General features: G+C 36.4%; 1 long non-coding RNA gene across 1 annotated transcript; it reads left to right on the plus strand.

Moving 5' to 3' along the window:
- Nucleotides 1-20,384: 20,384 nt before the first annotated feature.
- Nucleotides 20,385-22,064, plus strand: LOC139686687 (uncharacterized). Its single transcript, XR_011700533.1, has 3 exons — nucleotides 20,385-20,576; nucleotides 20,654-20,827; nucleotides 21,054-22,064. It is a non-coding gene; the product is annotated as an uncharacterized lncRNA (long non-coding RNA).
- Nucleotides 22,065-23,334: the final 1,270 nt, after the last annotated feature.

Genomic DNA, 23,334 nt, shown 5'->3' on the forward strand with positions numbered 1-23,334 from the left:
CATCTACTATTTGGCAAAGATAAAAACTATCTGAGACATTATCTCGGCAATAAATACCCAAAAATGCAGTGGAATATCTAGGATAACCCTGCATTACTACATTACTCTCAATCTAACATACCTCCTACAGTGATCTTCCTCTTTAGAATTTCTCTTTCTGCAGAGTCCATCTATTTCATCAATAAATATTATTGATGCATTTTCTGTCCGACTTATTTTTTTAAAAATGTCACGGACTAATCTGCAAAGATTTATGTACACAATTTTTTAATTATACTAGATTCAGTGTAGTAGTACAGTATTATATAAACAAAGATATCACAAATTAGAAATGTCAACACATATTTGCCGCTACTGCATACAGTCATTTGCTTCAAAAGCCAAATGCACCTGGGTGTTTTGTGGAAATGAATACCGCTACATATGTTAATGTTTGTGTCATTATTCAAATAATTTAAACTTTCCAATATAATCATTAATTGTTACACCGGGTAACTATCAGGTCAGCGGCTTTTGTTTCTCTAAGGTAATGGACTTTAATGCAAAATGAAATACCTTGAATCTAATTTTGTATGACATATCATTTCAGTCATTCAAACTCCTATAAATAAAATAGTAACTTAACTATGGTTTTCCAAAAATACTTTTCCCATTCTCATATTAAGTAACTTGTTTATAGTTACAAATTAATACCTCTATCATTTTTAGATCACTTTGATTTTGATATTATGATTGTTGTTAATTTTTCTATCTGTCTAATTGGGCAACCTAATATTAATGGTTTTGTAGATGTTATGTATATTAGGAGCATCGAAATTGCATTTGAATTAATTTCACTACACTTCTTATTTGTGACATTGCGTGAGAAGTTGAGCTCTTGGGAAATTGGCTCAAAAATTGAGCTATATAGTCCCTTATTAATGAAGTTAAACTTAAGTTAGTGCTATAAATAATGAATTTTAAACAAAAAAATTCAATCTCATTCATCATTAAGGCTGCTCTTTGAAATGATGTCTGACTCATATATAGAGTTCAAAAAGCACACAAAATGGGTATTTGACCATTCACTGTTAAATAACATTACAATTCATAAAAAAACACTTCATACAAGTTTTAAAAGGCTTTTTCATTCCCACCTCCCTAAAAATCGCAACTGCATATAAATATGCATCACTTACTTTTCTGATTCACCCACCCAGGATGAAAGTAGATCAGCACTAGAAACGCTATAGAAAGGAATTCCTGCTTGTGCTGCAATTGCATGAGCAAGCCGCGTTTTACCAGTTCCTGGAGGTCCATACAATAATATCCTTTTCCATGGCCTTCTTGCTCCTAAATCGCAGAAACTATGTGATTACACCAGGGACATGTACAATAATTGGAGATGATTCACTAAAGGTATCTAATCATATTCCAAATACTTGGCAGAGTTATTGGAAAAAAGATAGCATGTTCGTCAGAAAATTTGGAAAAAAGTCAGAAATGTGAATCTAGAAGATAAGTGGCAACCTTTATTATTACTGCCATGGTTTTCCATGTGATTCCAGCTTTTCTGTTCAGTATTTGTAATTTAATACTTCAATTCTAAGGAAGTCAGACGTGTTTTACATTCATCACCGAAAGGCCTGTAAGTATCCTTTTAACCTTACCTTGAAAGAGATGGGGATACTTCAATGGTAATATTATAGCTTGATTCAGCAGGCATTTGGCCTCAAATAGCCCAGCAACATCGTCAAGCCCATTGCTTGTGCATGGCTGCCTGAGCATAGACTTCAATATATTATTTTGTTCGTCCTCTTTTAAGCTGATGGAGTCTGTTTACACAATTAAAGTTCCACATAGTTCTTTAGGTTTTTTAGAACAGAAAATAGTTTGATATTGTCACACAGTTTAACCAAGCTCATAAGGAATAGGATTTATCATTTTCTTTAGGCACTCGTTAAATAAATATTTGAATAATTTTCACTCAGAAAAGTTATTAAAACTTTAAACTAAAAATGTAAGAGAGGAGTATCCTTGAGGATCCTACTGTATTGGTTAAAACAGGTGACCTAAGTGAAAAATCCTAAGGTTCATAATTAAAGTAAATATACAGACATACTGTTTTATGTGTTTGTAACAATACTAAATGTACTCCTGTTTTTATCAGAATTTTTTCAGAAGCAGAAAGGTTTTTATTAGAATGGGTTAACCATTAAGGTATCGAAGATTTTCTCCCGTTAATGAATTTGAAGGAACCATAACCACATAACCAGTGCCCATTAATTCCTCAAATTGCACTTTTTAGCAAAAAATTATACATTTGTTTGGAGTTAATTGTTTATAAGAGTTTATGACTGGACAAAATGAAGAAGAGTTTTGTTTCTTTTATGTGTTTTCAGGGCTTTCTATCAGTTTTGCTAAACTAAATCTTCGAAGAACATTTTCATATGCTAAGTGAAGGCTAATACTCTCTTATTAATATATTCTGCAATTGAATTTTTAATTTTTGTATGTAACATAGTGAAAGGCTGTGAAAAAAATTGTTGCTAAAATGGCACTATGAAAAAAGGAGTTTGAATTTTAGCATAAGAGAGTGATTGGTTAGCTATGCTAGCACCCATTAGTATATTTTGTGTTCTTCTTTCTTAGCTAAACCCATGCATGCATACTAATGAACAATTTAAGAAACCTTACCCATTAGTAATACCCTAAAGTTTATATGAGCGTATTACTCTTATCTAGGATTAAAATGACAAAATTTCACATGATGAAGCAATTTATCACTCAATTTTCCCTATCATAGGGTTAATGAAAAATATGCTGAAATGTGTGAAAGGCTCTGTCTCTCTCATATCTTCTCAATAAAACTAAATGTAGTGGCAAAAACAATGAAAAGCAAACAATCTTACCCATTTCCTTAGTGCTTGTTATATTGCTATTTGTGTTGCTGATTAATGAGTTGCTGTCATCCAAACAAGTGTATATTGTACTTGTATATTGCTCTTCACCTGCATTTTGTATGGTAGATTTTTCAACAAATTCCATCCTTTCATTGATGATTCTTGTGTGCCATGCCAAAATTCCCTGAACTTGCTGCAAGGAATGCTTGACATGGGAAGTGCAAACTTTAAAACTTAGAATATCAATGGTAAACTTAAGAGAGTTTAAGTTACTTGAAGTCATTATGAAATTTAGAAATAAATGTAAATCTGCATAGTAACTATAGTCACCCAGCTGGCTGATATTTTATTTATTGATAAAATACCATACAGCTGTGTGACTTCAAATAATTCTTATTTTTGTGGGCATGATAACAGAATAGTGTTAACATAGATACATGAAATTCATATTAAACCCATGTAGGTACTATTTGAGTAGAAGGTGAACCATATCACATCAAATTAATTTTTGAAAGTCATTCCACAACATCAACAATTTGATTTGATCAATCATCCTAACTGATAATACCTTTTATACACATACATTAATGTTTTTAATATTTAATTTCAAAGTGACTGGATAAGTGTAATAATAGTGAAGATGTATTCCATTTTAGGTTCTGGAGAGTAATTTTCTGTAATTAAAATCATCCTTGTGATTATATTTAACACTTCAACCATTCACGCAACCATCTCAATATGCCCCAGATTAGATACATACTATGAAATCCTTTAATCCCTGTCTCTAGAGCTCCGCACAGGTATCCTTTCATCCATCCAAAGGTCTAAGCATGCCTATCCTCCCCTGCCATGTATGCACTTGTAAATACCTCAACATATTCCATTATGATTATTAAATCAGATGGAAATGTAGTGAAGGCATGCTTTAGAAACATCATTTGAGAAAAAAAACTCTAATCATGTGTTTTTATGATTGCAGTCACATAATTTTAGCTATAAAGATGGTTCACTCTTGGGCTGGAGTTCGGAGAACCTGCCTACCCTGGAAATAGTGTAATGTAGTAATGCAGAAACATTTCCAGTTTTCGGGAAGCAAAAAACTTGTGTGGTTGCTTTCATGCATTGGCAAAAGCCCCTTCAATTATTCACCTGAAATTAAAACTTCCATGTGCTAAAGACCACTTTATCAATTAAAGATTGCAAAACCAAAATTAACTCAATTTATTAGCAAGTTGAAAACTGTTTTAATGTCTCACAGGTTAATGATGGAATTAATTAATCAAAGTAAGAAACTAATAAGGTGAAGTAATTGTGGCAGAAGAAGCAGTGTAAGTATAATATAGTTTCTGTATTGCCTCGTCCCAGAAAAATCAGGAATGCAATTTTTCCAAAATTTTTAGTGCCTGGAAACCGGCAACCCTCGTAGTCAGACATTCTTCCTCTGGGCTACCTTTGCCCCCAAAAATTCTATGAGGGAGGTAAAATCAGAAGAGGCTAAGGGGATAGATAATATTCCCTAAGAACCAATTAAGGTCTCAGAAAAAAATGGAAGGAGAGTTTTTGTGTGGTATTTGATAGCACTTATGGGGGAGGAATTTGGCTGGAAGATTTCATCAATTCAATGTTAGTTCCCATCATAAAAAGGGAAATGCAGCTATTATATGGGAGTTATAGGACAGTAAGTTTTATTTAGAATACAGCAAAGGTAGTACTAATGATGATTAAGATGGAGAAGTGGGCAATAACTCTATAGGGGATCATTAATTTGAGTTCAGAATTGGGACAGATAAGCATGATGCTGTAGCAATAATGAGACCACTGATGAAGAGAAATATGGAATACAACCAGAATGTATTTGTTTGCTCAGTGGATTTTGAGAAGGCTGAAGAAGAGCGTGGGATAGGAATGAAAGTGGAAGGGAAATTCATAAAATCAGTGATAATAGCTGTTGATCAGTGTTTAGTTAGCCAATTAGCCAAGGAATTGTAATTAATGCTGAGTACATTAAAAAATCTTTGGGATAGGTATGGGATAAGAAGCAATGTAGAGAAAATGGAGGTAAAGAGATTCAAAAGAAATAAGATGTCAAAAAATAAAAATTGGAGGGCATTAACCAGACCAGTTTGCCTATCCAGGAAGTGTTTTGGACAAAGATGGTTGAAGTAGTTCTAACTTAAGAAGAAGAAATGTGTTGGGAATTGTGTTGTTTTAGGTGACCCTAGGAATTTACCAGTGGTTAGCCATTGTGTGCATTCAAAACCAAGGTACCTTAAATAGAAGGCTAATGCTAATAATTTAAATCATACATCATACTTGTAGTCCTAATGAAAATAATATAGCTTGTTGCTTGATAATGTGATACTCAATATAGTGTGCCATTTATTAATATGGATATTATAATAAGTAAACTACCTGCCCAAGACAAATTGGCATCTATGTAGGTTTTGGAATTCTATCATTCATTGACCTCGTAGTTTTAGTGTTCAAATTGAAATATATGCATCAGCAAGCAAGTTTTTTTTTAGAGCTTACTAGTCCTGCTTTGTGGATGTTTGTTTTGTAAAATTTGGTATTTTAAGCTGAAATCTAATGACAAGCAAAAGCTTATCAGATTCACAGGGATGTACACTCCAAGAGGGACATTTGCAAAAAAAACGTAGCCAAATTAAAAGTTACTACTATCGTTATCAAAGAATTAGGTTTCATTTTTGGAACATCCTTTCCCGAAGTCGGTCTCTCCTTCCTCCCTTTCCCCGGTAAAAATGACTAGCGAATTGAATGGCATATGAATTTACATTTTTAGAGCCAATGGTATCCGTCTTCTCCCAATAAAATCCAGAAAACTAATTTTTAATTAGAATTTCCGTTAAAGTTATCGCTGAAAACCTTTCCGAAAATTGGCTAATTTAACGAAATTCATAGCAAAATAAATAGGAAATGAATTTTTTTAAATTTATTTTTTTCATACACTCACTAGGGAAAAGCTAAGTAATACGAGGGTTGCTATTTATATGTTGAGCCTAATAATGAAAAGACAGTAATCTTTTGTTCAACTGGCTTTGTTGTTTTTAAAAGTATTCTCCATGATATTCAATGTACTTTTGCATGCGCTCGAACCAATTTTCGTAACACTTTTTCCACTCCGATTGAGATACCTACAAAACATGGTTTTTGAACGCATCAACGGGATCATCAGGCGCCGAAACGTTGGCCACGGAATTTTTTCTTGACCAGCGGGAATAAAAATAAGTCATTTGGTGCTAAATCAGGGCTCTACGGAGGATTACCCATCGATTCGATGTTTTGGCCAGTCAAATAGGTAGTTGTTTCAGCCGATCTGTGAGAGCTTGCATTGTCATGATGAAGAATAATTCTTCGTTGCCGCGTCTTTTTCCGCATTTCACCTAGCGCTTCTGGCAAATAACTGCTTGGGCACCATTCAGAATCCAGGGTTCTACGTTACTCTAACGGTACGGTTGCCACATGTCCATTTATTTCGAAGAAACAGGCGATCATTTACTTTGATGTGCTTCGTGCACGAATCACTTTTTTCGGATTTGGCTCGTCTTGGAGGACACACAGTGGATTGCTGCTTTGTTTCGGGCTCATACGGCTAGGTCCAAGATCAGTCACCTGTGTAGATGTTTTTCATACACAGTTTTTGATGCACCGCTATTGTATTTGTTCAGCATTTCTTTGTACCAATTGACACGAGCTTCTTTTTGACCTTTTGTCAAATTATACGGGATCCAACGCGAACAATTTTTTTCACGGCTAAGTATTCATACGATATCTTATTGATGCTCGTCATACTAATCCCCAAGGATGCCCCAATCTCACGATAAGTCGCATGGTGATCTTCTTTCACTAGTTCTTGCACAGCATCAACGTTGTCTGGCAAAACAACTGATTTTGGACGACATTAACGATTTTCGTCGCTGAGCGAACGGCATCCAAGATGGAAATTGTTATACCAGAGTTTCATATTGTTAAAGGATGGGGCTTCATCGCCAAAAGCGGAAGCAAGTTGATCGATGTCTTGATAAACCAATTCGAAAGTCGGAAAAATCATCGCACGAAAGTTTTCTCGAGTTTACTCAATCTTTTCGATGGTACAAATTTTGGAGTTACTTTAAACAACACTGGAAGAAAGTTAGCGTTAAAAGGGTCAAACTTTCAGATGATGACGTCAAATGGCGCCTAAAGTACTAAGTGTTGTCAAGGCTCAAGGTATAGATAGCAACCCTCGTACAGTTGAAATCTTAATGGGGTGATTGTTTTCGTTGAAATCTGATTAATAACTGGTTGAACTAGTCCTAAATTTTGACCCGCCCTTGTACCCTTTTGCTTCTGCACTGCCCACTGCCCTTCCCCCATTTTACTACTCTTGGAATAACCGAAAAATACTTCTGTAGGTTTTAAGAAGCCGAGAAAATGGTAGGGTTACATGAAATCAATCAGAACGTCTTAACAAGATACATCACATTCATCTTCTTACAAGCACAACAGTCGAAGGCGTTCGAAGTGGTGCGCTTCATATCCTCCCGTGAGAAAATAAAATATATTTTATAAGAATACTTGGGGAAATGTTGATCATAACTTTCTGCCCATCAACGGAAGTCTAAAATTAGCTTTCCGCCACAGTCGAAATAAATAATAGATAATGATTTCCTCTTTAAATTGGTTGACTCGTCCTGCCTCACATCATGACATTTATCAAAAGTACTGGTGTATTGAAGCTTAAAAATGTTCATTCACTTACTCATGCATATGTAAAAGTTAATCATGAGCATCGTATTGTTAAGTGCATACATTACTAGGGCATTGCTTGGCTACAAATTTTTCCAGGGGGGACTTTTGGAAAATCAAACACTGATAGAGTAGTATATTATTCGCGTTCTTTATTTTTCATCCCGAAAGCTGAATTTGATCAAAACGTTATATTGCCTTGTAATGGCATGATACAGCAGGGAATTGTTTATGAAAACAATGAAGTCGCAATCGAGAAAGATAATATCACGCTTAATTTTTTTTAAGTATATTAGGACCTTTTCGTAATTTAACTTTTATTTTGATTTTCAAAATTTCGTATGGGGTGCCTATTCATAAAAGTCCCTGGTGTGCAGAAACCCTGGTTGACTGGCGTTGAAAAGTAGGTATCGTGCCGTTCATAGACGTACGGCAGCTGGCGTACACATGCCAGCGGGCACGCTCGGAGGTACGTCTCTTCGCTGGAAGTCCCTAAATACTCCATCTTAGCTTGTGATGCACCATGACACGGGAAATGGCACGTGTGGTCATTCCCACACCTTGCCAATTGGTATTTAAATTCGATCATAATCGGGGGCATGAATGTTCATTATAATGTCGTCTTTTAAAACCTCATGTGCACCAATCCATGCTTCCCATTGCCGCGCCTAACGCCACAGCTGACCGACTTATCTCTTAAGCTCTCTGGCTCGTAGTAATGAGATAAAAAATATTACGCAATACTTTTCTCGGCCTCTTTTTTGCAATTTCTAGTTTTCCCTCGGTATTCCTCTTCTTCCACTACCACCAGCAATTTGAAGCAATGATATATTGAAATTAATCAGGAAGTATGGCATTTCGCGCAGTAAAATTGTAGTTGAGATTCTAGTTAATTGAGCAACTTTCAGATGCTATTGCCAGGAGAAGGTGAGTTAGTCGAGTGCGTCCAGCACCCGACTAGGTGGTCAAGGATCCATTCGGGTTACTCTGAACACCCTCGGTTGTGCTCAGGCAGGGTTAGTTTTTGGAAACCACGTCTTCCTTGAAAACTACGTACTTAACAGTGGAAGTTTATGGCGCCCCTGTCCTAACGCGTAGAATTCACACCTCTGCCCTCACATGTTAAATCACCCATGAGGTTGAACATATGGTTTTTGGTACCAGCACTGTAAGAAAATCGCAAGCGGCATAGGAAAGGGTACTGTCTCCCTCACACTGTGAGAACATGGCACGCTGTTGGTTTCAGTATGAAGTGAGCTCATCCTTCATCCATCAAATTAACCCTCATGTTATATTTTCTGGGTCTGCCATTTTTCACAATGTACTTATCCATTCACTATTACTTGTGCATCGTATATTTCATTCGGCTCTCCATTACGATGTGGAAACAATGACGTCAGAAATGGTGTAGAGTTATGCTGGGAAGTCATCCACTCAGAAATGTTAATTTAGTCAATTAATGCTGAATAAAATAATGCAAATAACTTTCTTCGTAAAAATATAATTATATTTTTACGAAGAAAGAAATTTTAAATTCATTCTCGCTTAGGATTAATCCCTTGAATGTCATACTTAAGTGCTTAATTTCGACGAAAATTGCTGGGCTATTTTAATGGGTAATGAAATAGCTTCATAAAATGAATAATGTCTGTAAAAACATTATTATTTACGATAATTTTCCGAACATTTTGCAAGTCATAATAAACAATATCCTTTTCTTTTGCTTGGAGGCAATCAAATAAACTTGCAGTAAAATTATTACGCTGCCCCGATGCAGAGAGTTTTCGTTGTGCTTACAGCCCTCAAGGGGGATACCCAGAGAGTCCTAACAGCGCTCAGTATTTCCACAGTAAACAACATCCCCCTTATTCGAATGGTCTGCCTCATTGCCTGAGGATATCATATCTCAAGATAAGGGGGCCAAATGTTTCAAGGACGCTTCGTGATTCTGTCGACCGGAACATAGGATTTAAGATGCAGCACTTCGAATTTCGGTAGAAAACAATGTCCCTTCTTGGGAAATAGTGGCTCATTGACTGGCGTTGATGATTCAAGGTCCCCCACCCTATATCATATCCATAATGGGAATCTGTCTCCACAGATAAGGATGTCAAATGTCTCAAAGGCTGCGCGTTTCCGTTGTGAGAGTTACGGACCGACTCAGCTGAGAATCTGGTTTACGCAAATTCTTACGCTAACCCAAGCCGTTATGACACTTATGTCCATTAGTAAAAGCTTCCTTATCATACGAACTGCACCGTTTCGACGATGGTTACAATGGCAAATGAAATTGAAAATACCGTTTAAAATGAAAGAAAAAATAGTAGAATGGAAGTGTAAATATAAGTGTAACCTCGAACATTGAACCAATTTGAGAAAAAGTTAATAAAATTTGTATGATGAGTTTCAAAAAAAGAGAAAAAATCATAAAATAAGAACTATTCAATTGTTATTTACATTAATAACCATCGAGAAAATTAGTAGTGAGTATAGAGCGACGCTGGCATTTTTGGGAAAATTCGTCGGCAACGCTTATAGTGACATTGGCACTATTAGGATCAATTTACGGGGGCAGGTCAGTAAGTGCTTACGAAAAAAATATATAAATATTTTAGGCAAATTTTTTATTCTTCAACAAGCTCCTTTTAGCTCGATTCACCCAGCCTTTCTCCAACTTTTTTAAGCCGCTTAAAAATTAGGAATTCGGAAGGTTCTCAAAATAAGCATTATACATATTTTGGCGATAGCCTCCTCGTTCGACGTGAATCGTCTCCCGCCCAGTCATTTTTTTCAGGTCTGGAAATGAAAACTTCACTGTGGGCCAAAAGTGGTGAATACGGTGGATATTGTAATAATTCCAGCTTTAGTACTTAACGTCGTCGGGAATGCGCAGGTGTGCAGCCGTACATTTTCTTGATGGAAAAGAAATTTTTACGATGCCAAATGAGGATAAAAAAACCATAAACACAGTAATCAACCCTTAGGTCGGTTTGGTAGGTGATGGTAGAGTTCACCCAGTACTAAGCCCGACGGCGTGTGGAATTCACACATTAGGGTAGAGGGACCAGTTCCTTTCCCTGTGCCGGTTATAGTTTCCCAGGAAGAGCTGGTGCCAGAAAAATCAAATAGCTTTGGTGGAGCTGCAGGTGCCAAGAGAATTGCCCGGTAAATGAACCCGGGACCCTCCGGTCAGGAGTCCAACGCTCTAACCCCTGGACTACCGCGACCCGTTTTTTCTTAATTTCTTAGCTCAAACGGTGCAATATCGACGGATAATTATTGTTTATTTATTGTTTTTCCTTTTCGCAAGTAATCGATGTAAATGATTCCGCATGCATCACAAAAAACGGTGGCCATTACATTTTCGGCCGATTTCACCGTGTTCGCCTTCCTCGAAGTCTTGAGAAACCCACTGTTTCGACTCTTATGTTGTCTCTAGAGTGTAAGATATGTCCATGTTTCATCCACAGTTATGTATTGATGCAGAATTTCCTCGATTGCGACGGAAACGCGCCAAACCAACCTCCGAATTGACCACATGATTGCGTATATTCTCCACTTAGAGCAAACGCGGCAACTTTCTTGCCGAGATTTTTTTAGCACCCAATTTTTCGTGTAAAATTGAAAACTTTTACCTTCTGATATGCTTGTGGCTTCAACTATTTTGCAAACTTAGATTCGTCGATCACTCAAAACCATATCATGGATTATGTTAATCATTTCGGAGGAAGTCATTACCACTGGACGCCCCGAAAGATGTTCATTTGTGGGTGTACGGCCACGTTGTAACTCATTTACCCAATTATAAACAGTCGCGAACACAGAAGAGGATATGCCTTGAACTTCATTCAACTCGGCTTTGATCTCTTCTGGCGCTAAACCTTTTTAATGGAAGTTTTTAATCACCGCACGAAACTCATGATTTGCCTTTTTTCTAAATAACAAAGAGTTTGTTGCTTCAATCGACTATGAAAATGATGCCATGTGATGGATGTAGCTGAAAATTTAACAGAGGTGTAGTGAGAGATGAGGCTTGCTAAAATCAAACCTTTTCGACTCTACGAGCGTCATCTCTCTGATTTTTATGGACTAATTGAAGGATCCACGTAGGTATTGAAAAGTTGTTGCGATGAGAGTTGATTCACTTGCACTAATCTCGTGAACTTTGCCCACCCGCAAAACTCTTGATGCGCACGCAAAGGGACCAGATAAAACTTTTATCATCAACTTATCACAAATGTATACGGAATCACGCAAGCATTCGACTGGGCGCTGCTTTTATCTGATGTGGGTTCACATCTTCCACGCCTTCTGTTTCACATTTCCCGTGATTCCAAACATGGCTAGCCAAGGTGAAATGAGGTATATCATAATAATAGCGAACCGTAGCATTTCTCTATTATAGTGTAATTGAAATTTGTGTCAGACAATGTCATTTACAGGTTGTGACACCCATCATTGGCGAGGTGATTTCAAGGAAGGAAATTTATTTTTCAATGTCTACTACGACTGAAATATTAGTCTAACTCAAAAAAATTCATTTTGTGACAACATAGCGTCCACAGGTATGTCCGTGCCGGGATGGAAGTCTGCGAACTTATGCCATCCGACAGGATCAGGATTGCAATCACCAAGGTGCCTTGATTTTGTTTCAGGTGATTGAAATATTGCAAGTAGGTAAATTATTTATATGCGTATCTCAACGGAATGCAATTGTAGCTTGCTTCATATTACTCTTAATTAGTTATTGAAGCTTTATTATGCCGTTGATTCATAGGGTAGTCACCAAATTTTTCCACTCCTTGTCTGATCTTCATGTTAAATCATAGACTTTATTTAGACTTCTCTTCTTATTAAAAAAACTGATATCAATTGCCGCAAAGTAAAAATATAGCAATAAATAGAAATGGACAAAGAAACCCTATATTGCAAGCGAGATTATTAGAAAAATACACGAGAGAGGGAAATAGAACGAAACGTGTACACTGATTTAAGTAAAATAAAACACGAAGTGCTTACAAAATGATGCCGTAAACTTGTTGGACTAAGAAGCTTTGTAGAAGACACAGTGTGAGGATATGGAAAGTTTGCAAAGAAAGGGCAAAATCGATGTACCGTATAAGAAATTGCAGCCACTATCAGGAATTAAGAAAGGTAGATTCGCGCAAACAATCAAAGATACGTTAAAATATATTAATTGAAGTAGGGACGATTCAAGAGAAATGGAAGGAATATGGAGAGGAACTATGGTAAAGACATTAGATAAGCAAGCTTAGACACAGTAAGAGAATATGGCTTAACTGAGGTTCAAGCATACTCGATGAGGGAATCTGAATCAAGTAAGTCCATGAGAGTAGATCACATTCCCGCGATTCTACTGAAAGATTTAGGAAAATGCGGAGGGGAGAGTTTAATGCAATAATTCGTAGTATTTATGGAGGATGGATTTGTCCGGAAGACTTCGTCATATCAGTGTTAGATCGTCAGATGATAACTTTGTCATGAGAAAGAGAAGTGGAAAGCGTGATGCCATAGCATAATCAGGATAGAGAAGGAAATAGAATACAATCAGGATGATTTTTCTGTTTCGTAGATTTCGAGAAAGCGTTCGATAGAGTGAATTGGGAGAAATTAATGAATCAATTGCAAAAGATAAGGGGGGATTGTAGGGATATGAGACTTATCCGAAGCCTGTACAGGTCTAAAAACGATCAGGGTCGAGCGGCGGATGGAGAGTCTGAATGGGCAGTGCCAAGAGGAGAGGTGAGATAAGGGTTTCTATTATCGGTGCAGTTCAACGTGTAAGTGGAGAAATATTTTTAAGAGGCATGGGAAGAACTGGAGATAGGAATGAAAGCCGGAGGACAATTTGAAAATCATTTAGGCTTGCAGATGATCATGTTGATTTCAATGTCAATGTTCACTTGTCAGTCAGCCAAGGGGTACCCAGCATTGCTGACCGTATTGGAAAGTCAGTGCGATATGTATGGGTAAGAATCAATGTCAGCGAAGGTGAAGTCATGCGATTTTCGAGAAATAAAGAAGCTAAGAATAGTATTGAAATAGGGACTAATAAATTTGAGCAAGTGGAACAGTTTACCCATCTCATAAGTGTTTTGGACCAAAATGGTCGACGTAGAATGAACATAAGAGCAATTTCGCTAAGCAAGGAAGCTTGCACAAGGAGAATGGAATTGATGGCCAAGACGCTGAGTAAGGACGTTAATAAATGACTCGTCAAAACTTTGATATATAGCGTGGTTTTTTATGGCGCAGAAACATGGTCCTCGAGACAAGATAATGGTGTAGATTGAAGGCTTTTGAAATGTGGGTGTAAATGATTGAATTAGTAAAATGTAAAGATAGGAAAACAAACGAGGAAGTAGGCATGGTAGGGGAAGAGTGGGAATGCTGGGAGAAATCCAATGGAGGCAGGAAAGATGGATGCACAGTATTTTGATTGGAAAAGACTGTGATAGAGAGGAGAATGTTAGGCAAGCGAAGAAGGGGTAAAAAAGGATAGGCAAGTTGGACGGAATGAAAGGAGGAAGTATGCATGTCATTCTCATATCATGTCTTGACTTTCCCATCCCCATGCTTAGAAGCTATCTGTTAACCTAAGAGAATGAATCTATCTATTCTCTGAATATTGGGGTGTATATTCTTCTTCTCAAGAGCTCTTTAGCTAATGTATTTCTTCGATCCCTGCTGCTTTGTTTACCCATTAGTTCTCTATTGCAGTGTTAAAGTTAGCTCTGAGAATGTAGTCTCCTCTCTCATCATTATCCAATCCGTCCAGTATTTTGGCATGCATTTCTTTTCTGTTATAAATATTCTCAAATCACTCTTTCCGCTTGTTTTCTTTATGCTAATCTCCAAAGCTAAATTTTTCCTTGGTGCGAGCCCATATACCGAAAAACAATGATATTCCAGTGCCTGCATTCATTGAATTGGTGTCTGACGCTTCAGTAAACTTAGCTTTTCACACAGGATCTTCAGCCACTCTTCATTATTCTCTCCCTTTTCAGGTGAGTTCACTTTTAAACTTTCCGTAACAGCTTTTGCTTCCCTTAGTTAAATTTTTGAGCTTTTTCCTCTCTTTTACTGGGTCATTCGTTTCGTTGGTGCTCAATCCTTTTTCTCGGCCTTCACTTTTTTCCAGTGTCCAATAATCTGCTTCATATCTTGCCTTCTTCTTTGCCGCTTGATTTTCTTCTCTTTCCCTTGTGTCCGTTGAAATTACTTCCGGGTTCAGTTTCCTTCTATCTTTCTCATCACCACAGTTCTTCATTAATTTTTTTTAGCTTAATGAATATAAGATATCACTACATTAGCACCGAATTGGGGCCAAGGACAGCCAATTGAGATGTTTTTACAAAGGAATAAAAAATCTCTAATTGGTAATACAACCACAATCTGGGGACCCATTTTTAAATAGTTGTAGGTACCCTGTCTACCTTATCCGGCTAAGTAGGCGCACTATTTTTGAGAGAATAACTGCTTTGGAGAAAAGGAGCGACAGAGAGAGGAATCCCTCAAGAGTAAGGCCGGGACCGCGCCAATTGAATCGGACGAAAACGTTCCTGTCTCATAGACCTAAAGTATTTTGTACAATAGGCCTTGTGCTCCCGCGTTAATATCCATTTCTTAATATATTCAATAGACTAAAGGTAAATATCCCGTGTCGAATCATTGACCAATAGTTCAATGATTTTCGAAAATATCGAGTGATTTCACCCGAATGGGTTATGTAGGGTAAGTCGTTAATTACAGTCAAATGTATCGTGAAACGACCGAAATAAAAATTTTCAAGTTGATACGACGCCCCTATCAACTATGTCGCCTACTAATGTCCATGTGGACAATTTAGCAACATGAATAAAATCGTTGTATCGACCAAATCGTCATATCGGCTATCGTCCACAGGTTCATATTGTCATCATTATCACATCACACAATAACCTTAATGCTACAATTAGGTAAGGTAATCTACCGGTTAAGGTAGGTTTTTGGATGGACACAGCTACTAAATAAATATTTTGTGACTCCTAACAAAACACAAAATCCAGTCCGGTCCCTCTTCAGGGTCCCTCTACATCAGGTCCCTCTTCAGCTCTGAGTACTTCCTTCCTCCCTTCATCTGGTCCAACATCCCTATCCTGTTCCTTCCCTTTCCTCGTTTGCCTAACATTCTCCCCTCAATTACAGTCTTCAACATCCTGCTGCCGGTCAATACCCCCTTCATCCAATTTCCCTGCCTCCATTGGATTTCCCCCAACAAGCCCCTCTCTTCGCCATCTTAGTACAAATAACTAAAATTCCTAAAAATAGCCACCTCGTGCATTGACACACCAGTGCCAGCGCCTCTGACTATAGCGGTCGACGTGAAACTCATTCAGGCACCTTGTCACGGCCTCTTCGTCATTATCTAGTGTTGCAAAAATGGTTGCCTTCAGAGTTCCCATTTCTTCTTGGGAGCTAAATGAAGTGCCACATTGGGGCTATAGGTCACTTTCACTGTGGTTCAAGAGATCACGTGGGACTGTCACACGAGCAGCCTTCTGGTCTTCCGACAGCCTCTTTGGGACCATCTTGGCACACTTCTTTCTCATGGCTAAATCATCTGTAAGAATATGATGCACTTTGATTTTCAGAATATTGCACTCTTCTACTAACGCTCTGACACTCAGGTGTCGATCAGAATTGAGCATGTTTTTCACTTTTTGTACATTTTTGTCGCAATATGTTTCATCACATTTTCCTCGTCGTCAGTTTCCTCTCCACACTCCCACAACATGATGTGCTAGCGGAAAACCATTCCTTGGGACATTGCTTCAACTCTGTCAGCATCCTAAATCATGGTCATGGTATCCAAGCCCGAGCTTAAAAGAAAATTTTATCAAGTATTGTTGCTTCATGGATCAACTTTCCATCTTGTATTCTTGACGTGACCCTAAAACAGGGGTTTAGTTTAGCAGCGATCTACACAACTGCACACAAACAATCAACGCAAGTCGCATTCCTTTCCAAACACTGCACCTTTCTTGCCTTGCATAAATCATTCTACTTATTTTTGCGTACACACAATTAGTCATTATTTAACATTACAGACCCTGTAGTCTCTCTTGGCAATATCATTTTTTTGAAAACAAGATCATATCAACAAATACATCAATTAATAATTTCTTGCATCTTTTTGTGATATCCATATTGTCACCCATATAAACTACAAGTACATTGTCCATATTGACAATAGAATCATAGATTATTGTCCACATTGATAATGTTTTCCATATCTATAATCCCGACTGTTGGGAACCCTGGACTTTTGTTTCAAGGTCATAGTGGTAGACCCATGACTCAACTTCAACTTTGACCTTTTATAGAACACCTGAGTCATCGTTTGTGGCTTGGAGCAAGTCCCCTGCAACTGTGGCATAAAATTCCTCACGTTGACGAGATAAAAGAGAATGCGAGGCGGTTGATGACTTGATGACCATTACAAAAAAGACTGCCAATATTTTTGAAAAGTAAAAGAGATGCTGGGATGAGTGTGTGAGGTCTCAAGGGGAGTACTTCAAAGGGGATTAAGGCCTCATTGTTATTGGTATGCCATTTTTCTCAAAATATTGCATGATTGGATCTTTTCTGCACAGCCCTTGCACAATAACAGGTAAATTATGAATTTGTTTATTACCAGCTCTTTTAATTATTTTATTTCCTTTTCATTCCTATCTGTCTATACCGTGACCTGAAGGTTCAGAATCCCTCATGCATTGGCCGGTGAGTATGCTATATTAGCTAAACCAACTACGCACATTTATCAAACCGAAGGTTGCTTTCATAGGTGAGAGTAGACCTCATTTAGTAATTAGGCAAAAGACGTGAAATTCACAAATTATGGTGGGGAACTGGTCATTTCCTTGAGCCACTTTTGGTTTCTCAGAAAGATCGGGTCCCAAAAAAATCACACAGCTTGGTTTAAGCTGAGGATGGCTAGAGGCATCACCTGGATTTGAACTGGTGAGTAGCCCAGCATTCATTCCACCGGGATACCTTCTATCCATACATATATTAGCAAAACTATGCATAACTAAGGTACCTATTGAGAGCAAGCAATATTAATTATTAGCAGGTCTTTTTTTTAACAGCATAGTGCCCAGTTTAGTAGTGATGATCAACTTCCAAGGCAATTAATGGTAGAATTTACAAATCAGTAACTTAACTTTCAGCTGAATGGTGAGCTACATTTTGCAAAATATTTAAAATAGGTGAATGTGTTCAGCAATTTAGATGAACTCATTAGAACCATGTCTCCAGGACATTATATACTTGGTCATTGATGTAACTGTGTATGATATTAGGCACCACTCACTTGCTGAGCAGGCCCTACATTAAAATTCTTTCACAAAGATTATTAGAATTAAAAGAATTTTGTCCAGTGAAATAGAGTGATACCATTGGTAAGATTTGACATTGCCATTTACAGTAATCAATATTCATCAATAAATTACTGCCTTCATACGTATGTTGCTACATAGGATACAATGGAACAGAGAAATACTAATTCCAAGAAACTTTGGGAGATGCCGTGACAGTAACTTTTTGATGGATTCATCCCCTAATATACATTTAAATGTAACAATTTCAGAGTGTAAATATCATTTGCCTTGGCCATGATCCCAGTCAAAGCGAATGATTTTTACCCTCTGAAATTGTTGTATTGAGAGAAATACTGGTAATAGCATGTTTAAACATAGTTTTTTGACTTCTTCAAAAGGTAAATTTGGTCAACCTACCCAATGAGAACAAGGTGGTTGAATCCATGGGGTGCATGAAAATAAAGGGGAAGATTTGGTGGAAGCCTAAGGAGAAATCTATGTGATTTTGGTCATGTAATTCACCTAATTCCTATTTTGAGTTTAAGGAATTTGCACAAGAGGCTCAGATGATTTACACATGATAAAAATATGACTGCCAAATTAAATCCATCATATTACCACACAAAAATTTTATATAGAGAGCTGCCTTTATGAGAAATACTTTCATTTTTTGAGAATAACTTAATATGCATAAAATTTCAGCATCTACTTGTTAAAAATAGTTATTTTCTCAGAGAAGTGAATTTTCCTACGTTCATAGAAAATCTTTATTCCATGTAATATCCACTAGGAATATGATCGACGAAAATAAAATAATTCCACCTCCAATTAATGACATACATACTCTAATGGTTTTCATGTAGAATCCATGTGGGTTGAAGAACTTGTTCACCATAGGAAAGTATCTTCGTGCTCTTTAATTATTCTTTTACATATTTACAAGCCATGGTTTGTCTTGAAAACTTATTGTGCATTAATTATGACTTCAGGTAGAATGAATTAATTTATTTGATTATTAATCATTATTCATGCTATACTCTTTCAGTTAAGGAAGAGTGATTATTAGATAGTTCTTCAAAATGATTTACAATTGAAAGGCTCTGCAGTGATCTAATTCACCCTTTTTTAGAGCCTGATTATTATAGCATGAATTATTAGTTACTCTACAAATAGTTAGAGAAAGAAAGGACAGCATGGACATTTAATTACTTAGGTTATTCTATAAAGTTTTTAATACTACAGTCAGCTTATTTTATGTAGGCTATATATTCTAGAGGATAATTTGTTGCAGTAGAACGCTCATACTAGTAAGCCCAGTCTGTGGTAGAGCCTTTACAAAATAAAATGAGCTGGTAGGAATTATTTTTCAATTTTGACATGTGCTATATCAAGGAAAAACAGCGCATCCCAAAAGATCACAGACGACTCATTTCATTTGTTTCTTGGATTTTTAGACTAATGCAGCAGAGAACATGTCAATGCTTCTTTTTTTGCTAATCAGCATACTCAGACATGACAAAATATCTTCCAACAAAAATGTGATTCCCAACAAAAAAGTCAATTGTAGTCTTGCAAAAAATATGCAATATCCCAAGTTAGTGGACTTGCATAGTATTGGATTGATACATATAAGTATTTTAATGGCACATACCACATAGAAAGGATCAGCCTCAGTTTTAATGGCATGGTCTGTAAGATTGATACAGTCCTGATAAAATTGGCTTAAAATTTCTGTATTATTTAGTACTCCATTGTGAGCGATTAGGTCTGCTATGTTCTCCAGTCTGAAAGTAATACTTAGAGTTAGATACGGTATTGTGGGCCGTATTGAAACAAAATTGGTAAATTTACTAATTAACGTGGAAGGAAAGTACTTACATTTTGTGTATTCCTTGATTTGTTTAAAAAAGCATGCATTAAGATGAACAGAGGAGTTATTTTAGAATTTATAATTATTCACGGTAAAGAAATGTTATTAGGTACATATAGTAAATATCATAGACCTTCATATGCTGTTATATTCTCAGAAGCCTCTCTAATACCCTTTTGATATTCGGCCATATTGGAATATTTATTTAAACTCCCCAAAACTGCTTTTCATTGGATAATATTATGAATAGTTTCAAAATCTATCCACAATAAACAAAAGGAATTCTGTAAATGTATGTGATTTCCGTGCCGTTGAAATAATTGCGCCAAAGAATTAAGCCCAAGTTAAGTATGGAAGAATATTTTAAGTCCCAAAAAATGAACTATAGTATCATGAAAATATATGATAGTTTAAAAATTTATTTATTACATAATTAAATTATAATTTAATTGGTGATTGTTAATTTTAGATTAGACCATTATTTTGACTAGTCATATACAGTGGTCATCTGCTTCGTTGTTTGACGTAATTCACCGGTCCGTCTGACAGAAGATAGCTTAAAAATGTGCCGTTCTTGCTCTGACTATATTTACATGTTTTTTAGTGTTCTTGGAATTGGGTTTGGAAGTAGCTCATTTGTTGTGTTCTTTCATCTTCAAAATCTTGAAGCAGGATCTTGGGCTTTGGCTTCAGGTTTGTTGTAGACGGTGGAACTTGTTTTGCTGTTATTAATTTATATTCATTAATTGAATTACAATATTTTTATACAGCTGTATTCGCAGCGGTAGTGTTCCATTTGCAATATTTAAATTATAATCGGACACTAGATTCTTGGCACGATACTGATACACTCCAAGGAATACAATTTTTAGGATTAATGGCTATGCTACTTGGTCTAGCTGGCACTATTTGGTACATATTTTACGCCGTATACTATGCAATACGTAAGTTGTTACCTTTCCTTTATTTTTGAGTAATTTATGAAAAGCACCACTGTATGTGGTGATGAAAGTAGTTTCCTGTGCAATGTACCACCTACAGTATTATTGTAGCACTATGTGGTATTTTACGTTGCCTAACTTTTCGAAACGTTTATTTTTAACCAGCATGTTTGCTAAAGCACCCTTTTTTCGAATGCCATGTTTAATACACTGAAAATCTATGTTTCAGCAATACTTCCAGTTAAGCACAGTGCCTATATTCCTCTGATATGGGCATTTGTGACTGCCAAATGGGGATTGGTGATTTTGGTATCAGGAAAGCAGTATGCTAATATAATAAGAAGGGAAAACCCACGACTCTTAGCAGTCTCATGATGATTACGTGTGTATCCCAATTGTTCGCTAATAATTTCATGGTTCAACCCATGTACAGCAATATTAATGCCCTGCTCAAATCTAAACCTTACTGCCACGTAAATAGGGGCACGGACTCTCTGGGATTGGTGCTCTCTTCAGTCAATGGAAGATATATTTTATGAGTCATTTCTAATATGTGCGTTAATGAAGTGTTTCGCCCATAATTGTTACATGATTGCATTCTGGAAGATCATTGTCATGCCGTTAAGAAAGAGTTACGGAGTTTTTTAATGGTATCCCACATTCCAATTTTTTCTTGCTTCAACAAAGGACAGTTAAAATAAATTCATGTTTAGGAGCTGCAATTGTTGAAATGATTTTCTGTGATATAAATGTGCATACCGTCACTTGTAAGGAATTAGTGTCTTCAGTGTAGTAACTTTAAGACATTTTTTTATCATTTTACTCTAAAATAGGATGTTTATTGTTGGGCATGATACCTATTTTTATGCCTAATTTGGCTTTAGCAAATGAATATTTTTGGCTGTTTTGTCAAATGTGGGCTGATTTAATGAAGACATTATACGAGGCTAAATCAACTCGATAAGTATGGAATTGTTTGTAAATGCTTTATCATAAATTTCAACCATTATAAAATTACTTTTAAATTCTTTATAAAACTTGTTGAATTTATTGATCTCATTTTACGAATCTGTACAATTTTGTTTTATGTTAAAGTTAGTATGGAAATTGCAAATATTCTATGATCCCCTAATACATTTATTATCAAGGATGGCATATCATTAGTGATGAACTATCTATATTTGTAATGATATTCTGGTCACATGTAAATAAATATTTTGGTTACACATGAGTACTTCAACATTTTTTTCATTAAATCTTCCACTTCATTTCATGTCAGTTCATTGGTTATAGTAATTCATTTAGAGATAAACAGGATATGGCAGGTTGCCCTCGACCATGAATATGAAATTGAATATTCTTATCTCCGTGCAAGTTGTTTTTTGGAATTGACTTGTAAACTATGACATGGGTCTTGGAAAATGTCAGTTTTTCAAAGGGACATTTCAGGTAGGTCAAAAGCTAGATGATTGCAAAAACAGTTACTAAATACATAAGGTCTGTATAAATGTATACCAGATACAGTATATTTATGGGCTTACTTTCTGAGTAAAATTTAACTTGCCACTTGCAAGGCAAAAAGGGAACTGCTATTTTCATGTCACACAAAATTTTATTATGAGATCAGCAGTTGAGAATACAATGTTAGCCAAGTATGTCAACAATTCATTGAGAAACAGAAACTCTTGAAATGATTGTTTCTTTGCATTAATGATATTTCCAATAAAATTTCTGCATGCTTCCTAAATTTCATATTTGAAAGGAAAATATTTTAGAGAATACTGGTGAGTGCATTCCTTCCTTTTTCATGTTTGGATGGATGGATATTAGTTTCAATTTAAACTCTTGTTGCCTCGTCTTATTTTTCCCCCATGGCAATCTTTTCTGAAAAAGCAGGAACTTTCCTTTCCCTAACATATTTCAACCGTAAGTACAATTTATGTTTTCGGCTTTAATATCCCATATAATTGATTCATAATCCTTTTACTTTTGGTTGTTTCCAGTTCAGGTTTTCCATTTTTTGTTGGTGGCACACTCTTCCAAGTCACCAGTGTACACTGTAAACTGCCCTTCTTTCTAGACAAGACGATTTTTAAAGCAATGCCATATCCTTGCAGGGTACTCAAGTGTTGATCTTATTATTTACAATCATGCTATCTCTGATATTGATGAACTGGTTTTCTTTGTATTTCTTACCACAAAATTAAAGTTAAGAGTTGGCTTAACTTATAACCTGTTCCACCCCAATCCTAGATAGTAGTAGTTTTTATGGGAGGTGACCGAAAGCTAAGTTCATTTGCACCATTAGAGATGGATGGGAGAGGAAGAGTGGAGAGAAACCCTGCGTCGGTATTAGCCTACTCCTGTTGAAAGGTGCCACCAAGGGGTCTGCAGTTTAAGCTCCCATCCGACGGACATAATACTCACTTAAAGTTCTCTCCACAAAGTACTTCAAGTAAGGATTGGGATGCCATTGAAAAATATTTGTTGTCTCCAGGATTTGAATCTGG

The sequence above is a fragment of the Hetaerina americana genome, unplaced genomic scaffold (genome assembly GCF_022747635.1).
Source record: "Hetaerina americana unplaced genomic scaffold, ioHetAmer1.1.p SCAF_1, whole genome shotgun sequence".
NCBI lineage: Eukaryota > Metazoa > Arthropoda > Insecta > Odonata > Calopterygidae > Hetaerina > Hetaerina americana.